Below are 20,602 nucleotides of genomic sequence, written 5' to 3'. Positions count from 1 at the left end.
CTGTTAAAGGGACACTAAAGGCAAATAAAAAGTCAAGCTAAAGTGATAGAGCAATGCTCTAGAACGTCTAAGGCATCAATATAATCGCGAACAGAGTTTTAGTCATCGAGAAATTGAGGTAAGTGCACGGCATGATAAGAGACTCCCCAGTGACATTCCGGTACTGACCCGATGACGAAGGCAATCCTCAAAAAACAAAAACAAAAAAGACACTAGTCCTCCACCACTCGTATTAAAAAGATTGTTTCGTTGGATTATAAGACGGAAGAAAATGCTATTTGTCTAGTTCTATTTGATTCTTACAAAAAAAAATTGCAGCGTATCTGCGTGCTTCGCTGCAAATGTCGTCGAAAGACGATAGTCTTCTGCCGGCCGTACTACATGAGTGCTGGTCTGATCCGCGGCCACCCGCGATGCTGTTCTCGTACCATTTCCATCCTGGTATGATAAATGCAATGGAGGTTTGTTTGAACAGATTTCATTTTACCGCATTATTTCATCAAGCGGCCATTTATATTTTGCCCTGCCTCAGACAGCGCTTCCTTTATGTTGAATCGGCCGCATCTGGCTGGCATTGATAAAATTGAGGAGGCGCGCATAGCATGGCATTGTCAGCGCAGCTTAAGAAACTAGGGTCTTTAGAGTTACGTATCTATGTATTTTCTATTAAAGGAACACACCTCCTAATACTTACCTAGTGATGTTGCGCCTCAGATATGCGTAATATTTACTTTGTGATCGATAACGTTCACAAGTATGAACAGCCGTACCAGTTTAAGTAGTGTGGGCGGTAAGCAAGTGGTCCAACTTTGGCCGGGCGGCTGAATCGGGTGACAGACAGACAAACAGACAGACAGACAGACCAAATTTTCAGCGTTTAAGTTCCCCAAGAAAGACTATCGTCTTTAAAATTCACAGTTTCGCCCTAAGGGCGAAGCAATGAATGCGATAGCAACACAGCAATGTCATACGATGTAAGGTGAGCGGCTTTGGTAGCAATATAAATTGTAGTAAACATGAGCTGATTAAGTAAGCAGGTGTACTGCGGCGTAAGTAGACCGACATGAAGAGAGACTCGATGACCACGAGAAGGCGCGTGTGAAACGGTGGTGTTGATGAGAAGCGCTTCCCGTGGGCAGCGCGTGCGAAGGGACACACCTGTAGCGCTGCACTGCCGATCCGGGCAGCATTACATGTGTAGCGTGCGTTGGAAAATGTGGCCCGACTATTACTAACTGAATGAACAAGCGTGGTGTGAGCGCGCACAAACAAACATGAATAGATCACACTGAATGACTGCAGACAACGACTGTCAAAACGCTGGCAGCAAGCGCATATATACGCCGCAGCGGCGAAGGTACAGTCAACCACAAAAGTTTGCGGACCACGCGAGCGCGTGCCAGACTGCCTATCCGCGCCACCTAGCGGTACGCCACCCAGCGGCGACAGGGGCGCTCTCCCGGATATGAGCCCTCTTGGTACTCGCCTGCCTGTTAATTTTTTATTCCCGTGCATGACATTGTTAGTTCGTTGTGTTGACGCAGAGCGCTGTCTGCGATAAGACCGCCACATATCTGGCTTGATAGCAGTATCGGAGCAATCACTGCAACCTTTGTCGACTGGTATGCCAGTGGGTAGATAAGTTTCACGAAGCGCTGCGACGATGTTTTTACGCGACGTTTACTGGCGCACTTTGGTTGGCAGCATCTTGGTCCAATGAGTGTTGCTGCTTCTGCGTCTTGAGAGAAAGGGTAGGGAGGTGTTTCACTGTCATCAAAAATAAAGAAAAAGCGGATGCATAGAAAATTTTCTTTCACACATAGGCGCATCTTCGCATCAGTCGCTGAAAACGTAGTAGACTTGCTTCAGGCCACGTGGTGATTGCCTATTTGGAAAGATGCCGCTGCGTGTTCCACTTGACGAAAGAAGGCACATTGTGCGTTTATTTATAGAGGGAATACCTCAGCGCGAAATCTGCCGCCGAACCAACAGGAGCCGGACTGCCGTGAATAGGATTATTCAAGCTTTCCGCGACGATGACAGATTCACAGATATGGAGCGCAGTGGGCGTCCAAGGGCCACGACTGAGGAAGAGGACCGCCTGATTACGGCCGCCATCGTGGCTGATCCTTTTCAAAGTGCAGAGGATATCCGAGAAGCGCTCTCGCTCACGGTATCGTCTGAGACTGTAAGAAGAAGGCTGAGTGAGCTTGGCCTGCAGTCTTTCGTAGCAGCACAGAAGCCCTGCCTCTCAGACAGCCAGCTACAAGAACGACTCATGTTCGCTACAGCAATGAAAGATTGGACAACAGAGAAATGGGGCGATGTCATCTTTAGCGACGAGTCAACTTTTTCCACGCGCTGGGACCAACGAAAGCGGGTTTGGCGTCCACTAAACTGCAGGTGTGTTTACAGTGTATTGGCAGTTAATTCACGAAGCTAATTCTGCATCACAACATGTTTCACGTAAAATGAGCTTTTGGACATTACGAAATTTTTCTGTAGTGGTATTATGTTGAAAACATTAACGATTGTTTCATAGTACTACTTACTCTGAAGCTAATTAAAAGCTGCCAGTGGGTCTTTCAGTACTATCTAATGATGTTTGCACGTTTTCTATTGCAACTCTATAACAGCATTATAAAGTTCATACGCAAGAGGAATCACAACATTTTTAGACGCGCCGCTGGAACCCAATTGTATGCTATTTCTTGCAGATACCTGCCTAATTACACACAGAGTGTTCTATCCAGTGGACGGTGTTCCGTGAGCGTGTGGGGAGCAATCAGCAAAGATGGCCTTGGTCCCCTTGTGCGTCTGGAAGGGCCCTTCACTGCGTCACGGTACTGCGACGTCATCACTAGACACCTCGTTCCGTATGCGCTGGACGGTCCCTTCAGCGACGGCTGCTATTTTTTTCAACACGACCGCAGCCCGATCCATAAAGCACGTATCGTCCAGTCATTGCTAGAAGAACATGCTGTTTGCCAGCTTGAGTGGCCTCCATGTGGCGCCGACTTGAATCCCATAGAAAATGTCTGGGGCAGTTGAAGAAACGGCTGTCCACACGAGCCAACCGCGGCCGCACGGCCGATACGCTGTGGCAAGCGATCGCACAAGAATGGGAAAGCCTGCGCGGTCGACCGGAGATTACTGAATCTTTGTACGAGTCGATGCCCACACGCATCAATAAGGTGCTAGAAAACGGCGGACATTTCACTTCCTACTAGATCATTGAGAGACCTATGTTTCATGACACTTCTGTAAATGTCTTGTGAATAAATTCATCCCCTTCAGACACGAATTATGATGCACTGTCTGCAAATGCGTCAAATGCGCATGGCATCATTTCAAGACGCTCACTATTACATTCCCAGAAAGAAGACGAAGCAATGTGCTGTTTTGTGCGAGTTTCAGTAAAAAAAATTAATTAGCGTATAACTCATTATCTAATTATTCTGAAATCCGTCAGCTTCAATGCTTGCATAAAAAGAATCAACTATTAGGCCCGAAACGCATGCACACTTGCTTTTTCGGTTGTATTCGTGTCGACCGGAGAAAAAAATACTCTTGACGTTGGTCTTGGAACGCGGCACGTCGAACGATTGTCTAACATGGTAGTGTCTCCAGCAAAGTGATCATCTGCAGCAATACGCAGGACAATGAAGTTAACTGACCGCTAGTTGTCCCATCAGGAAGCGGACACGAATGTGCACACTGAGTTTTAGGTCATTTGAAGTAACACTTGGCGTGGGACGCGCCTCCGAAGTTCGAGTCCCCAAACGAGGACGCCGTGTCGCAAAGGGTTATAAAAAGAGTCATCGCACCCGATTATTTCTTATTTTTCTAAATGTAACCACTATAGCAGCGCGGTGGTTCGGGCTTTGCGCAGCAAAACCTGGGCGCAGGCGATCAAATCCCGGCCGCTACTGTCACTTAGCGATGGGGGAGGAACGGAAAATTCTGCCTACTGACTAAGCATCTGTGTCCCATGGCTGCCTCACCGCTCACTCACGCACTCACGAAAAAAAAAAAACAAAAAACAGCGTGGCTACGCGAAAATAGAACTGATAACAGCCGAAGAATACGCTGTCTGATTACTTGTACTGATATTCTGCTCTCAAAATATAAGCAAGTAGCCCTGGCTAACAAAGAGCGCGTCACGTTGAAAGAGATAGGTAGAAAATATTTGCGCACAGTGCGAAAATAGACAGGCCATAGATTTAAGGAGGGATGCGTCTTCAACGTAGCGCTGCTGTCGATCGCTGGTGACGTAGCGGAAGTGTCGCGAAGAGGCTCTTGGCCACGCGCTCGCGTGGTCCGCAAACTTTTGTGGTTGACTGTACGTGCGGTCTATCGCTTCAACGGAAACTGAGCGGCGAATGCACGGCGCAGAAAGGTCAGAGCCGTGGGGAGATAAGAGACGGTGCGGGTGAGACGAGCGCGGTTGTTGGCAGAGTAGAAGTGCGCCCCCCCCCCCCCCCAGCTCCCTCCGGCGCTGGCTTCCCGCTTCCTTGCTTGGGCGTGGGAGAGACTGTGCGGACGAGCGACGAGCGCGGTTGTTGGCAGAGAACTGCCCCCCCCCCCCCCCCCCCTGCTCCCTGGTGGTGGTGGTGGTAAAACTTTATTTCCCAAAGAAGGGGTCCTGAAGGACACTTGGCTAGGCGCCAGGTGTAGAGGGCACCTCCCACGTCGGCACAGAGAGCCCGAAGCTCTCCGCCGCCTCGCGGGCCTTCTGGACAGCCCGAAGTTGGTCGTGTAGTGAAGCACTTTTTAGCACTATGTCCCAATGTTCCTTGTTCTTGGCGTAATCGTCACTCCATGCACAACCACACATCATATGGTTCAAGTCAACGCGTTCACTGCAATGTTCACACACATGTTGTCCGTCGTAGTCTGGGTCGATGTGCTTCATGCGCCAGGGGTTGGGGTATGAGTTCGTTTGGAGCAAGCGTAGCGTGACTGATTGGCTGCGCGTTAATTTCTTATCCGGGAGGGGGAACTGTCGTCTGCTTAGATAAAAGTGTTTAGTGAGCTCGTTGTAAGTGAATAATTGATCCCTGTACTCGATATGCGGGGTAGCGGGGGAAACCGGAGGGACGCGGTCGATGAGTCCTCGCGCCGCCTCGTGTGCGATCTCGTTGATGTTCCGCAGGCCGCCCCCTAAGCTGCCCATGTGTGCCGGGAACCATACGATCGAGTGATCGGTGATGTTACTTCCGCCTAAGATTCGTAGCGTCGTCTTGTCTATCCCGCCCTTGGCGAAAGCTCGAGTGGCTGCTCTAGAGTCGCTGTATACAGTTGTGAAGCTCGAGTCTTTGAGCGCTAGTGCTATCGCTGCTTGTTCAGCTACATCTGGCTTCTTAGTGTAGAGCGTGAGTGAGTTGCGCGTTCGCCCGTGTCCGTCGATTACTGCTACCGAGTAGGCGTGCTTTCCCGGTATGTACGCAGCATCCACGAAAGCTGTCTGGTCGGGAAACCTTGTCGCGTCTGCCGCGAGTGCTCTGGCGCGGGCGAGTCTTCTTCCTTGATTGTGGATCGGGTGTACGTTTCTTGGGAAGGGGAGCACTTTAATTGCTTCTCGCATGACTTTAGGTAACTGCAAGACGTTGTCCCTTTCCGCTATGGTGTTCAGGCTGAGCTTGACGAGAATCTCTCTGCCCGCTTTGGTGCCTGATAGGCGTGCGATCTGTGCCGTGTGCTGAGCCTCGATGATTTCGGCAAGGGTATTGTGCACTCCTAGCTGTAAGAGTAGATCAGTGGAGGCATTATCGGGGAGCCCCAACGCTGTCTTGAAAGATCGTCGTATGTGTACTTCGAGCCTTTTCCGGTGTTCTTTTTTCCAGTTGAGCATCGCAGCCACGTATGTGATGTGACAGAGTACAAAAGCGTGCACCATTCTAATGGCGTTGTCCTCGCTCAGTCCCCTGTGCCTATTCATGATGCGCCGAAACATTCGGATCGCGTTCGCAATCTTGATCTTGATGCTGTCCAGCATCACCCAGTTGGAGCCGTTACTTTGGATGATTAGTCCTAGGATTCGTATTTTGTCAACCGTATGTATGCGATTTCCGTCCCTGTCGTGTAACTCAATGCATGGAGTGTGGTTTCTGCGCCAGTCGTTGGACGGGCGCCCTGGTCTTGGGGGATGGTAGATGAGTAGCTCGGATTTTCTGGAAGAGCAGCGAAGTCCCATTGGGGTGAGATGGGCTTCAGTAACCGAGATGGCTTCTTGCATGCGAGATTCTAATTCCGCATCACTGCCACCAGTGCTCCAGATGGTGACATCGTCTGCGTATATGGTGTGCTCCACGTCTGCAATTTCACCCAGTGCGCGAGAGAGCTTTGTCATCGCCAAGTTAAATAAGAATGGCGAAAGTACCGAGCCTTGCGGTGTTCCTTATCGCCCAGTTCAAAGATCTCCGAGATGTGCTCGCCTATCCGGAGAGCGGCCGTTCGATCCTCCAGAAACGCCTTGACGTAGCGGTAGAAACGTGTTCCAAGATTGTGTTCAGATATGGCTTTGAGAATGGCTTGATGTTGGATGTTGTCAAAAGCTTGCTCCACGTCAAGTCCTAGTAGCGCCTTGGTGTCTCGTGTGGGGCGATCCAGCAGACTTTTCTTGATTCTTAGCATAGCGTCTTGCGTTGAGAGACCCGGCCTATAGCCGATCATATTGTAGGGGAAGTACTCCGGCGCTGGCTTTCCGCTTCCTTGCTTGGGCGTGGGAGATTGAGTGCGTTCGCTCTCCGTGATAGCGCGCGTCCCCGCACGCTTCCGCTAGGGCATACGGCGCGCAGTGAAGATTTTATCTATACGGAACCTCACGGCGACGGCGACGACGACGGCGACGCCGACGGCAGAAATCCGGTTGAAGTGTCCATATAATTGCTATCGCAATAAAATACCTTTTTGGCGTTACACTTGATAACGACGCGGGCGGTCAAAAGGTTTCGTTTTCGCTCGGCTCTGCGCCGCGCGCGCTTTCGAGTTTCAGAAGTTTCGTTATCGCGTAGCGCTGCACTGGTGTTGCTGGCTCGCTAAACTCGCACTTGAATTCGCTAGCAGCTTGAGAGCCGCGACGGCACGTCCATACGGTGACCAGCTTCGTCGCCCTACGTCGCATTGCTGGAGTCCTCGCTGCTTTCGCGCTCGAAAGAGCCGGTGTCGAGACCGCCGTCGTAGTTGGCAACGACGCTGGCCGCGCGAGCCCTCAGCAGCATGTCACGCTCATCGGAGCTTAAATCGATAAAAATCGAGCCCAGTATCGCGAGCCAATGTGTTGTAGTCAGGGTCGTCAACTAGTTGGACCATTGCGACGAGCGTCGCCCATCACCGTGTTCCCGATTCGGCGCGCGCTTTACCTTCCGCTATGACATGCGTTTCGCCGCAGCTCGGCTGGACACGGTGAACAATAGATGCTCTGACGTCACACCAGATATTTCCTCCCTAGGTTGTTCCCAGAATTTTTTTTCCCCTCTGTGCGTTCCTTATGACGCTGTGAAGTACCTAGCGCGTCACGTGAACATGAGAACATGGCCGGCGTGCTTGGAGGGAGATCGGAAAGATCACAGCGAGAGTTGAGATATAGTGTAGTTGAGATCACCTGTCAACTGGGTCAACGGCTAAGTGCGTCAGCCATCGCCGCATGTTTTAGAGTAAACACTTTACTCAACGCAAGAACATCTGAGATCACTGCAAGAAACATGTGGAGGGGTGACAAATGAGGCATGCGGTGACGTCCCTTCGTTGGAAAGTGTTTTGAGACCGAAAGAATCGCAGCGTGACAACGTGTGTACAAGTTCCCGAGTACGTGGATTTGTCGTTAGAAAACGCGAAAGGTAAAAATTACGCTGTATAATGGGGTTCGTTAGTTGTCTTTCTTGTTTTTTCAGATATTCTACGAGAATGCACAAAACCGTGAGCCGAGGGTTTCGGCCGATGACTGTATACGAGGTGTTTAAAATCGTGTTTAATGTGAATAAATGTGTGGTGGGCGCTGTTAAACGTTTGCAGCTTCTCTTGAATTACCGCTGCGGTGTTGCAGACTGTGTAGGAAACCGAATAAACTAGTGCTCGTGTTTAGTTAAATCGAATGTTGTTGCATTGAATGACAAAAATGTTGAGTGCTAAATATTTCCCTCTGATAAAATCCCAACACGGCATGCCTAAGTTTGTGCACCAGAAGGTCCCAGTGCAGCAGTGCAACCATGTTTTTGTTAATCCAAATGTTAGCATGTCTTGAGATGACTCACATTTATAACACAGCCAGACTTGGGGATATCTGCAGGAATAGTATAGATGTAGTACATTGGAGTCGGGCGAAAATTTGACCAATATAGTGCAGTAATAGGTAAACAGGTGTCACAGTACAAAAGATTGTCAACCAGGTAATGGTTACACTGAGCTGTAACACAGACAATATATATGGACAATATCTCATGAGGGTGATCTCAGCATCATTTGCTTTCAAACTTTGAGAGGCATTTGCAATATTCATTAACTAATATCACTACATAGCATACACTCTTCAATTGTGCATGCTTACACCCTCACAATCAAAAACTATTTTGCTGTTTGTGGCTACCATGCAGAAAGGGCTGCTCATACTCAATTATCTAGTAGTGCATCAAATGGAAGGCCAATTCAGTGATGTTAAAGCTCTTTTACAAACTGCTTACTCGAGGGGAACAAAGAGAGGTCAGGACTTTTAATCAGCACATGCAGAATCCGATCTCTGGTCCTCTTAAGCTGTTGTGCTCCCCAGTGAATTTTGTTGAGTAAACATTGTAAATGGCTCAAGTTCTTCATGCTTACATGCAGCACAAATGATGAGGACAAAATTACTTATTTTAATACAGCCAATGAGCTCTTTCTCAATAGAGAAGCCCTTCTTAAAAACGTTTTCCTGCTGTACCTCAGTTAATCATGTCACATGGGTTTGATTCTTTTGAGCAACTAATGTGATCAGGATGGCTTAAACTCGAATATTCTTCACTCCGTTTACAACAAAGGTCTTCATTTTTTCTTGGCTTGAATTATTCCACTGAAAAACTGGTGATAAATCCAACAGAAACCATGTGTCATAGACACCTGCAAGTTCCTTCCAGTGACATCAGTTCGGCTGCTCTCACAGTTCCAAGTTCCAGTTGCGAAAGTGTCAGCATTTTCACATCTGCTAGTTAGTTTGACCTTGTACAAATAACATTGCCGCAAGGCAGTTTGTATAGCGATTTTTGTGTCCTGTGCAGTGCTCTCAAAGTTGTGCATGGTATATATATATATGCAAAGCACGCAAATATTTTCATGTTATTAGAAGAAAGTGGAGCGTGCACACACAGATAAAAGAAGACGGAGACAGACAACTCAAGTTTTGCAGGGTAGTGCGTTGGGTGAGTTGGTGCATAGCTAAATGCATGAATTGTGGTGCAAGGCTGAAAAAAAAAGTAAAGCCAAAAAGGAGACAGGATAGGGTGCCAAACTTTCAACTAGTTTTATTTCTAGCACATCACCAAAATATATCTATTTCCAAAAAAATATGTGCACAAAGACATGGTGCAGCACGTGTCACAAGCTACCTCACTGCATTATCTAAAAACGAACATTCACTTTTGTAGAGGTCAACAAAGGGCACACTGATACAACCATCACCCTTCTTCCTTATGTGATATGCCTCGAGCAATTCACGTGCTAACACTACTCTGCTTCTTCCTACCACACGTGTCTTCAAACCATGGAGCACAGCCATGCGAGGAACAATGGAACGGCAGGTGTGAACCCACACCATTTTTAATCAATAAAACATGCTCTTTTAGGCGGTCATTAACACAGCGGCCTGTTTGGCCTGTATAAGACTTGCCACAGCTCAACGGAATTTCATATACGACGCCCACCATGCAACGCAGTACGGGTGGTTTTCTCGGCCCCTAAAGTTGTCTAAGCTTTGCGCCCGCATTTCTTCCCAAAAGCCCAAGCTTCCGTGCGGAAAGAAGCATGCCAGTAAGCCAGAGTAAGTAAGCTTCTTTAGTATTGCTTAAACTGGGCATTAGATGAGCTGTGGGTAGGTATAAACATCTGTGTTGCAATCTTGCATTTCCATTGTATTCCTTTAGGTGGTTGGTTGGTTATTCACTTTCTTACTTTCTGCAATTACTTTGTGCTGCAGACCTCTGTCTTCAGTACTTCAAGTTATACTTTCATGTGGCAGGTATTTTCCATAGCTATAGCTGTCCACAACAAGGTGCTCAACTGAAGATCTGACGCGTATGTTCATAACTATTTTTCTGCAATGTCCGAGTATACCTTTACTGTTTGCTAAAGTTTAAGAGAAGTAAATGAGTAATTGGCAGACTGGAATTTGTTTTCAGTCGGTGAAGCCACTGATGGTGAGTTTTCCTACACACTTGTGAGAGAGAGGGGGGGATGGTGACAAACTCTATAAAACGTTTCCCGTGGCTGAAATTGCCAATGTTAAGTCGCTGCTTGTTGGCTGTCTTGACTGTAGGTCCGACATGTCTATACTCTTTTCTTGGTGGCTCTATTCGTTAGATTAACCACATTAGTGGAAGCAACCATGTTCTAAACTTCTATATGACAATACTTCTGAGTTTGTTAGACAAAAGGACTCTAGGTAGCTCTTTATTGATTACTGTTCTGCTTTGAAATTGTCATTGCCTGTCTGTTCTATGACATTGTTAATAAAGCTGTTGCGAAGCGGGATCTTTCCTTTCAAAGGGGCAGAATTAATGTCTTGCACTTCACGAACAGCTTGCAACATAATGTTGATGTCATTCATGACTTTCAAGCAGCTCGGGCTTGTCTCTGCTTTCTCCTGCATGGATTCATTTGATGAAGGCCTTGAATGCAGAATCATTGTGGTACATGATTGAAAGTGTGTCAGTTCTTCCGTTAGAGAAGCCGGTAGGTACAGCACATTCATTCCCCAAACTGGGATATGCTGGCATTCATCAGTTTTGTCCAGCATTGCCTACAAATTTTGGGGAAAATAATATGCGAGATTTCTCACTGATTTTGTTTGTATTTCATAGTGCTGGGGATTTCAGTATATAACTGGTGTTGGTCTGAAGTACCGATTGACACAAATTGTGTGATTGCATTATGTGCGCTGTGGCAAATAATTAAACTGTTAATTAGTGCTTGATTAAGCACTACAAGCAAGTACTGTGCCTTGAAGTTATGATCTGCACTGAAAATTTCATAGTCTGCATAACAATACCTTATGTATTATTGTATTGGGAAAAAAGTACTTCACCTATTTTATGTGTAAAAAATGCGCAACATTTTACTTTTTTATCATACTTCTGAGCACGAAGCGGCGGCCGCATCGCCATGGACACTAGTCGTGAGCAAAACACGGTAATGGCGGCAACAGAAAGTCGGATTGAAGTGTAAAGTGAGGTTTCTTTTCAGTGTTTTTACGCATTCTCTAAACTTCTGAACGTGTTTTAACATGTGTGCCAGTGCAGCGGCTTATTCCGCTACTGATTTTTGTATGAATATTGCTTTGACCGGCAATGCTTGTCCACTGCGTCTGGTTTCTTATTCTATGACTGGGTCAGGTAAGACATGCTCCGAGCAACCTGCAAAATTCGTGTTCTAAACTTGTTGAATGAAGCGAGAATGCTTCGCGAAATCTGCAGATACGAGTAAGTGTGGTCAAGAAAACGACTGCTTGGTCGATGTGTGCATTCGAGGCAATTGATGAGGCTGATGGGCAACTGCTTTCCCGTGGACATCTGACGAGTACTACGCTTCTGCTGCTGTTAAAAATACGACTATTCACTGTCCATGAGTTTCCTCATGCGATATGAGCACCTGAGAATACGTGTCGTCAACTGACGCTTAGCCCTCCTACCGTTTTGTCTCTTGTCTGTCGCGGAGTTTCCACACTCACGTAAGCACTTGGATCAATGGTGGCCTATGATAATGAATTAAGCTTTCTTTATTTATTGATTGAAATTAAAGTCACTGCTTCACATTTCAGCATATCCATACCCGTAACTGCTTCCAACTCACTAAATACTGAGAGGTTGTCGGTGTCACAGTGCAAATAGAATTGGAAGCATGAGCGTATGTACGAAGAAGTATGAAATGTAACGTTTGAATTTTAACATGTCAAAAACTCTTTGCATGGACACAATCGACTCTACCTTCCAACCAAGATTTGGTAAATGTCTTTTAGGTTCCCGCTGACCTACAAGAATAAACTCCCATATGTTGATGTCACAGCTGTTCTGTGTGCTTGCCTTCTCTGTGCCACAGTTGTGCAAGAGATTACTTATGTCTACTTAGCACCAAACCTGGAGAAGGAAGCTAAGTCCACATACTACAGCTGTAATGCAATAGCATGATGTTTCAGGATCCATATAGATCCCTTGTTAGCAGATATTTCTCGCGGCGTCTCAAGCAGCACAAAAATGTCGCCAAAGGCCACACAGTTACAAATGCCCTCGCAGAGCATGCCGAGACGACGAGTCAGAAGATAAACTAGTACAACGCCCGCATCGTGGCCACAGAGAAGAAATGGACAATAAGGCTCCATCTCGAATCAATAATAATTCAAACAAGTAAAACAATCAATAGATCATCTAACATTTTAAACCACATGTACTTCCGAACTTTGCATCATGCACTCAATGCTACTTAAGAACCATCAAGAACCTTCTCAGCAGACATTCCTTATGAACAAGGGATTCCTGTGGATACCGAAACGCTATTTTATTTTTGTTTCGGCCATGGTCAATGACTTCGTCCATATTTAACAATGATCTTACCTGACCAGACTATCCTGTCGAACTCTCGACTACGGTGCAATACCTCGTTTTGAGATGTACCTCACTGAGGCCCCCCTGCATGAATAATTTTAATCCCAGATGGTAGTTAGGTGTAATTGTAGTCCCACCAGCTACAAAAGCCATGTTCACTTCTTTTTTTTACATCATTACCACTTGAAAAAAAAACTAAATTCTGGCAGAGCAGCGAGACCAAATTTCTCCTGCACTACATATTTTTTATGTATGCTCTCCAATAAGCATACCAATTTGAATATGTTTGTGGCATTTATTTAGTATAGCGATTCCATCAATCGGTTTCTAAAATTTCGCACATTGGTAAAAATTGAGCCAAAGCTCTCGGGTCAGAATCGTTGACTTGCAGTAATCTGTGTCTGCTGTCCGCTCAAGGAATAGGAGTGACGGATAGCAGTGTGGGCATTTCTGGTGACAAATTAAAAAAAAAAAAACTGCATAAGCTCACCAGTGTGATTGAGGCATCTTGCAAAAAATTAACAATGCCTGATGCACAAGATTTCAACATTCCTCGTTAATATGGCAATTTGAGTACTTGGCGTTACTTCATGCTTGAACAAGTATAAAGCGCTTGTGTAGTGTTCGCTCATTTTTTTTTTTTCACTTTTCACCCACTGCAACACTCCTCCCTGACAGCAGTCTTTGAGGTCTTGAGTGACCAGAAAAAGGTTGCCCCCCCTGAAGTGGTAGTATGTGAACACATTCTTCAGCTTGCATTCGGTGTTTGTGAACAGCTTTCAAAATTTTTTAAGTACAACTTATGTCCTGAAACAAATATTAAAGAAAGCATTGCATAACAAATTATATTAACTAATTGCTGTGCAAAAAGCTATTCTGAGAAGCCTGTTGGCCAAATATGTATCCTTTTTTGATTGTTGCATGAAATGTCCTGTACAGGTGCAAGGCACATTCCATTTTTTGCAGATCCTGAAATTCGCGTGCTTGCCAACACAAAGGTAACTGCAGTGCCGTCATAACTCATAAATGTTATCAACCTTGTCAATTGCATTTGGTGGCTGAAGTGCACTTTGTGTACTTCAGTGCACTGAGAACAGAATGGTTTGATTCCTTAGAATTTTCAAACTTACATTCTGAATTCATGAGTTTGAATTGTCCAAACATTTCTGTGCTGTAATACAGCCCTGCATGTCTTAATACAGCCCTGCATGTCAAAACGACAGTTTGCAGTGGTCAAATTCTTTTATTCTGAACACTGGCGTTGCACGAAACATAGTACATATGAAGTCTAGCTGCAAGAAAGTTGCTTCCTAATGTCAAAACTGGTGTTACTACAGCTAGTGGGATTTATGCTCGCCACCATTGCAAAGTGACAGATTATCCCATCCACGAGTACTGCTAATGGTATTTTTTCTGTATGGGAGAACTAATTACCTTGAAATAATTGTCATGTGCTATTTTTCCAAAGGGTGGCTGCAGTAAATTCACCAGAATGTAATGGGTGAAGATAGCTGGGATCACATCAGCAAATGCCGACACAGGGGCACTCAACTAATGGGATATGCCCGACTGTTTCAAGCAGGCATGTGCACCGGATGTTGGGTTTCTTTTCCACACATGCATCATACAAGAGATTCACAGCCTTGCATCCAGTAAAAATGCTGATGAAATCATTGAATCCGTCACAACCCACTGCATATGCTGTCTGAGGTGCCTCACGTGGTTGACTTTATTCCGCCGTGCTGTTTCATTAAAAGCACTGGTCGTTACAGAGTGGGCATGGTATCCATTAGCTGTTCAGATGCACCTAAGTGGGTGGAAAAAAAAGACAGTTAAAGCCATATAACTTGCAGCTCATGCTGTGTGCATTCAATACGCACGAATGGCAGCGACCGGGCAGCACGTCTTGTTGGTGCACTCTGTAGCGCGGACAAGAATGCGCATACTGTTGCAAGTGTGCACCAAAAAATGGTCTCGTACACTGTCGTGTATTGCTGCAACCCTTCCAGAGTAAGAGAAGGTAAGCTAAAGACGAAGTAGCAGAGTTCTGCCAGCATTTTCTAAGGAGTGCACACGCATGCCCGATAAAGCCAGGGAACTTTAGAACAGTGACAATACAATGGATTTCCCGTGTCAACGTGCACAGAACCGCGGTGGATCTTTACAAATTCAAGTTTTGTTCTCGGCCCTTTTTAGCGATTATGTCAACCATCGGTCATTTGACTATGCCTATTTGTCTCGTGCAAGCGTGTTGGATCGCGTTCATGCGCATTTTTCACTGTTGTCCAAGCACAGATGTAGCAAATTGTTTACATAAAATCTGCGCTAGTATCACTTCTAAATTGTGCGTGTCACTGCGTAGTCTAATTTTGAACCGCAGTATGCAAACAAGGCTCCGCTTTACTGCATTTTTGTGTTGTAGGCTGCCCGTAAGAACTCTGCCATCTCCACGACCTCTTGCTTAGCAGCAGAACACCACATCCATGGAGCCACCATAGGGGGGTCACAATTATATTTTGTCTAGTGGATTACTTCCCAAGCTCAAGGCATATTCAACTTCAATGCGCGGTTTGTATCGACCCAAAGTTACAGTTCATTATCAGCAGATAATTGAGCAAGCAGTGGAAATGAACAATTTCAAGATGGAGCGATTCTACACATATGGCACATGCCTTATTGACCGAAGCATACTTGCTACAAGACAATCCTTTTGCTTAAAAAAAATATGAAAAAATTTTCCATTACTTCAGAGCTCCTATAGCTTCATGGTTGTTTGGAACTGCAAACACAACAAGAACAGTCTGAACGAGACAATGTGTGCAAGTTCCTCATTGTGCGTTTGCGCTTTCAAACAACGGATGAACCTATACCAACTGTCCCGGTTATGCACTTTCCTGCTACAGCTTGTGTTCAATAAGAATGGTGGCGGCACACATGTAGATAGCAAACACAATGGCAGGCTTCTAAGATTAACTGCATGAAAACCTAGTCCATCATGAAATTTATTCATGAAAGTTGCAGTTTTACAGGCATCTTTTGCAGTCATAGTACTAAGACTATGGCTAAAGTACTATCGACCAAAAAGTTTACGGACTCTCGGCAAACGCTTAATATCCGAGCAGCCTTTAAAAGTAGCCAGTAAAACCGCACATCACAATGTTGTTCACATATACCAGTAGAGGCGGGAAATGGGAATACCAGGCTGCGGAGACATTCAGCTTTTTGTCAGGTCCCTTGGTCTGTAAACTTTTGGTCGATAGTACATTGTGGTGTGTTCCCAAGGCCACTATTGTCGTTTGAAGGGTTAGGCATCAGAAATGGCCACAAGAGATATTTTCTATGCCTAACCTTTCAAACAATGCATGAACCCTTACCAGCTTGCTCAGCTTTCTGTTCTAAGTTGCATTGTTTTGCTTGCATCTGGACTAAATCTGGTCCCACAGCCCTATGACCCTGCTAAGCACCAAAAATGATGCAAAATTATTACATGTAAGCCGATTACTCCATGGTGGCAACACTCAGGGATGCGCTTATGTTCTTGCTGTAAACGCAAGAGTTTTAGATTAAAGGATGCAAGCAGCACTGCGCACCTGCAGGACCTAACATGTGCTTGGCTCTTTGGGGTGGCTGACTTAGAAGAAATATGGCTGAAACATTGCAAACTGAGACGAAGCAAGCCAAGACATGCTTTCATAAAACAATCGGCGCTGAACAGGCCGACACGATTTGATTTTTCAATCTGATGACAGCATTTCACAATGCATGTTGACGTCATCTTCCGAGAAATGAAGGCGACAAAATGCTGATCACAGTGCACTTCCACAGCAAACATCCTGTGCCAGACGGCAAAATTTCTAGCCTTTGGGATTGGTTTGGCTCAGCTTTAATTGCCACCTATGCATGTATACATTGTTTGCTTCCTGTCAAAGATCTTTAGCACGAGTTAAGTTTCTTCTCCCCCAGGTCTTCCAGGCAGACGATTCTTCAGAGAGTCCTCGTAGTCGTCCGGTGACACTTTGCACTCAGGGAAGCCAACTTAGGAATACATCGGTTTATTGTAGGACAAAGTAGCATACATCGACGAGCGGCGGCTGATTATCGGCTGGCTCCTTCCCTCTTCATCTCTACACACTTTTTTAAGAGATCATCAACAATACACGCTGTACCCGCCCCCATTTTCTAGTCCGGTTTTTGGAACACGCAGACCAACATCACTTAAACGAACACCACATGGCCCTCTTACTTGAAGTTCACACGCCTCAGTGCAGTTGCCCCGGTGCAATGGCAAGCCCCGCGAACAGATAGATAAATCACCCCTCGAGCCACTAACCCTGGACATGCCGCAGAATCACACTTGAGCATGACATTGCCGTCAGGTTTCCCGTTACATACGTATGCTAGACGACGTAAACTGTCTCCCACACCACAAAGGGAATGCCGCCACCCCCGGCAGTGCCTGTGTTTATGTTAGCCCCCAAGAATGCGCCTATATGCCACTGAGTGATATGCGCGCGGTGAGGTGGCTGCTTCGCTTCTCGTTGTGTACGCTTCTCCGTTAAATGACTGTATATCTTGGACACCGCAGTGGAAGTGCACTATCCCTAGCAGTCCCGGTCACTGTTCTAAGAACCCAAACGACGTCAGCTGTGAAAGAATAAACAACCTGCGTTAGTGTCATGCATGTGGCCCCCGGGCTCCAACTTGGGCCAACTTAACTGCATGTAAATAAACTATTTTCATGAAACAATTGTCTTTTTATTTGCAATTCTATGGTTAGCTTTATATATTAAAAAATGCTACCACCACCTTGACTACGTGCTGCGAGTGCGTGTGGCTTGCTTGCATTTGAGGATGCAAAGCTATAATGCTTTTTTGCTTGGGCACGCAACCACACACATACTAAAAGATAGGGACTCCTGAATGCTTCGATACCACAATCTAAAGCTCTCATTTATGTTACTGCATAATCTTATTTGTGATATGTACTATCACAATGGCATAACAGCAAAGCACATGGCTTTCGATACATGCTCCACATGCGCAGATATGGTGCTTGCGGCTTTGGCACCACAGCGCTTGAAAAAGGTGTCCTTCACAGGACACATTCGGGGAGTTATGCCCCCACCTACTCGATATACATCGGTCTAGCCCACAACGAGACCAACAAGGTGACAATAGCAGGGTGGGCCATCATGCTAGCTAGGAGGACTTCGGTCTGAGGATGACTTGACGTGAATGGGTACAGGATTTGTAGCGACCTGGTCATAGATGGTGGTTCTGCAAGCCGGTATGTGGTGCTACACCCAGTGTGAGTAAGGCACTCTTGGGCAAGGTGCTCAGCGGATCTGTTTGCCAGGAAACAAGTATTGCAGCGGTGGCGAAATGGTCGAGCGTCTTCCTCGTATGCAGGGAGGTACTTGGTTAGAATCCCAGTGCCACTGGGAACCTACAGATTTTTATTAGGTAGAGATGTCCTCCGGCTTGGTGCTCAGTTGTTTGTAGAAGTTTTCATGTCGAAAGGGGCGCAATAGAGATTTGAAAGGTGCCCCTTTTCTCACCACAACGATGGTGACCCAGACGAGCATTTGCCACTGCTGTGGGAGGCTGAATAGCGCTGCCGCCTGGTACCCACCGGTAAAATAGGTGTAACCGTGCTTCCGGTCAGGTGCTCAGCCATTACGGGATACTTGGAAAGGGGTGTTTCTTTCCAATCCAAGGGCATCCCCACCTAACAGCTGCATTAGGATGCCACACAGGAAACTGCTGCCGTGGAAGCAGCCCAGACCCATTTTCTTTAATCCTTGGAGGGCCCCTTGCAAGATGAGAACTCGTAGAAGGTGCCGAGCACTGGGCCAGGGAACACCTATACCCATTAGAACTGGCGAGTTTCTGGCAGTGAACAGCGGATGATAAGAGTGGTATAGAATCGAACGGAAGGAATCCTGGCCCAGGGGCGGGGGGGTATTCTGTAAGAGTCCACCTAGTGGACTGTCCACTTCGGCTGTCGCCATTAGCGCCAGCTTCACGAGCACGAAGGTGCCAGCCAGTCTCCTTCGCGCTCGTGAAGCTGGAGCCAATGGCGAAAGCTGAAGTGGATAGTCCAGGTGAACCCTTACAGAATACCCCCCTAGATCTCAGTTATTGTGCAGATATCAGCAACACGGATTCTTTATTAGAGACAGATTTGACTGTCAGGTTTTCCACTAGTGTCGTTGCTGACACAAATGAAATGTGTCGTATATATCCTGAAACACTTATGATTGGAATGGTGTGGCAATTTTGAATAACGTGTGCAAACTGTTTCAGGAAAATGTGTGGGAAGGTAGACGGTTGAGTGTTCTTGCTAGGTGCCAGTATGTTGTTGTTTGTAGCGGGTTCACATTCAAGGTTTTTCACAATGTCATGCACCAGGCACAATTTAAAATATATATGCTACGTCCATGCTAATTCCAAGTCAACTCGCGTTGCACCAGAGGTAACGAATATAAAGCAATGAACAAGATGGCCAAGCCATTTAAGGTGTCAAAACATTGCTTAAATAAAAATGCGCTGAGATTTTCCTGCATTGTTTTGTTTTCCACAGACCCAACACTACAAGGTCTTGCATCTAAAATATGTTGGACATAATTGTGCGATAAACTAGCGCACATTATACAACTTGTTTTAAAAAATAATGAAGAAATTATGAGAAGTTGTTCACTTCCCACTTAAGATCAAAGTAGAGACAAGCAAGCATGCGTTATTGAATTCGTCTTCATGTTGCCTTCACTCAATTCTATGCACATCTCATTGGTTATACTGACAGACTGAGCCACAATTCGATAGCACGGCCTTTTCGCGTTCATGTGTGGTCAGGGCCGGTATTTTGTAGCGATGCCTTCCCAGTAATAATGCCTTTTCGCGCTTTGTCAGTGGTCAGAGCGACGGTCCACTTGCATTATCAACGGGCTCAGCCGGCCGTGAGCAGTGGATGATAAGACTATTATAGAATAAGTCATAAGGCATTGCTACAAAATCGCGGCCCTGAGCAACACGCTGTCACTCTGACCACTCACGAATGCAAAAAGCCATTAGTACTGGAAAAGGAATCGTTACAAAATCTTATCCCTGAACTGTAAATACTGCCACATGCCTGAGATTCTGCAGCACATTTTTGCGACATCTGTTACTAGTTACGAGAGCAGCAGATGGTGCCCTCTGTGCTCGCAAGCAACAAAGGCAAAGATTATCAGAAGCTGAAATTCTGGGTGCTTACCGTGACAGCATTGCAGCAAGAAATAGCTACGAGTGCTGTTCTACACTATTTGCAGAACACAGGATTATACTTGAGGTTTAGAGAGACCACTGCGTTATGTGATTATTGTGCACATGTGATCCTTTTTTTCCTCAACACCTTTAAAGACTTTTTTTCCCCTTTGCACCTTCCCCTTAGCAGAGTATCAGGCAAGAATATACTAGTTCAGGCTCACCTCTGCTTTTCATTCCTACGAAATAAAGTTTCCCTCTCGCTTGTCAGCTATGAGAACATGGTTATTTGGTAGAAATATCTGCGCCCCTGTAGCAGCTGCTGTTCATGATCAATTTGGGTGCAAGATTATTTACTGTCGTCTTGTAACATATTACATTTAATGTAAACTGTTGCTGCATACATTTCTGGCTCGTAAGCCGCTGTGAAGCGGGCAGGTGTAGTAGAATATGAAAACTAATCAGCCAGTAATTTTTCTTTTCAAGTGCTCGTAAGATCGCATTTTAAGTAATTCAGATTTTAACAAAGGACATATCTGCAGCTTTTTTTATGTAATCAATGACCAAGGTAA

General features: G+C 45.9%; 1 long non-coding RNA gene across 1 annotated transcript; it reads left to right on the top strand.

Annotated features, from left to right (window-relative positions):
• The first annotated feature begins 11,483 nt into the window (after positions 1-11,483).
• Positions 11,484-17,051, top strand: LOC125941842 (uncharacterized). Its single transcript, XR_007464650.1, has 3 exons — positions 11,484-11,579; positions 13,752-13,783; positions 16,749-17,051. It is a non-coding gene; the product is annotated as an uncharacterized LOC125941842 (long non-coding RNA).
• Positions 17,052-20,602: the final 3,551 nt, after the last annotated feature.

The sequence above is a fragment of the Dermacentor silvarum genome, unplaced genomic scaffold (assembly GCF_013339745.2).
Source record: "Dermacentor silvarum isolate Dsil-2018 unplaced genomic scaffold, BIME_Dsil_1.4 Seq452, whole genome shotgun sequence".
In the NCBI taxonomy this organism is placed as follows: domain Eukaryota; kingdom Metazoa; phylum Arthropoda; class Arachnida; order Ixodida; family Ixodidae; genus Dermacentor; species Dermacentor silvarum.
The sequence above is the reverse complement of the archived record's forward strand: the minus strand, read 5'-3'. Positions and strand labels throughout refer to the sequence as shown.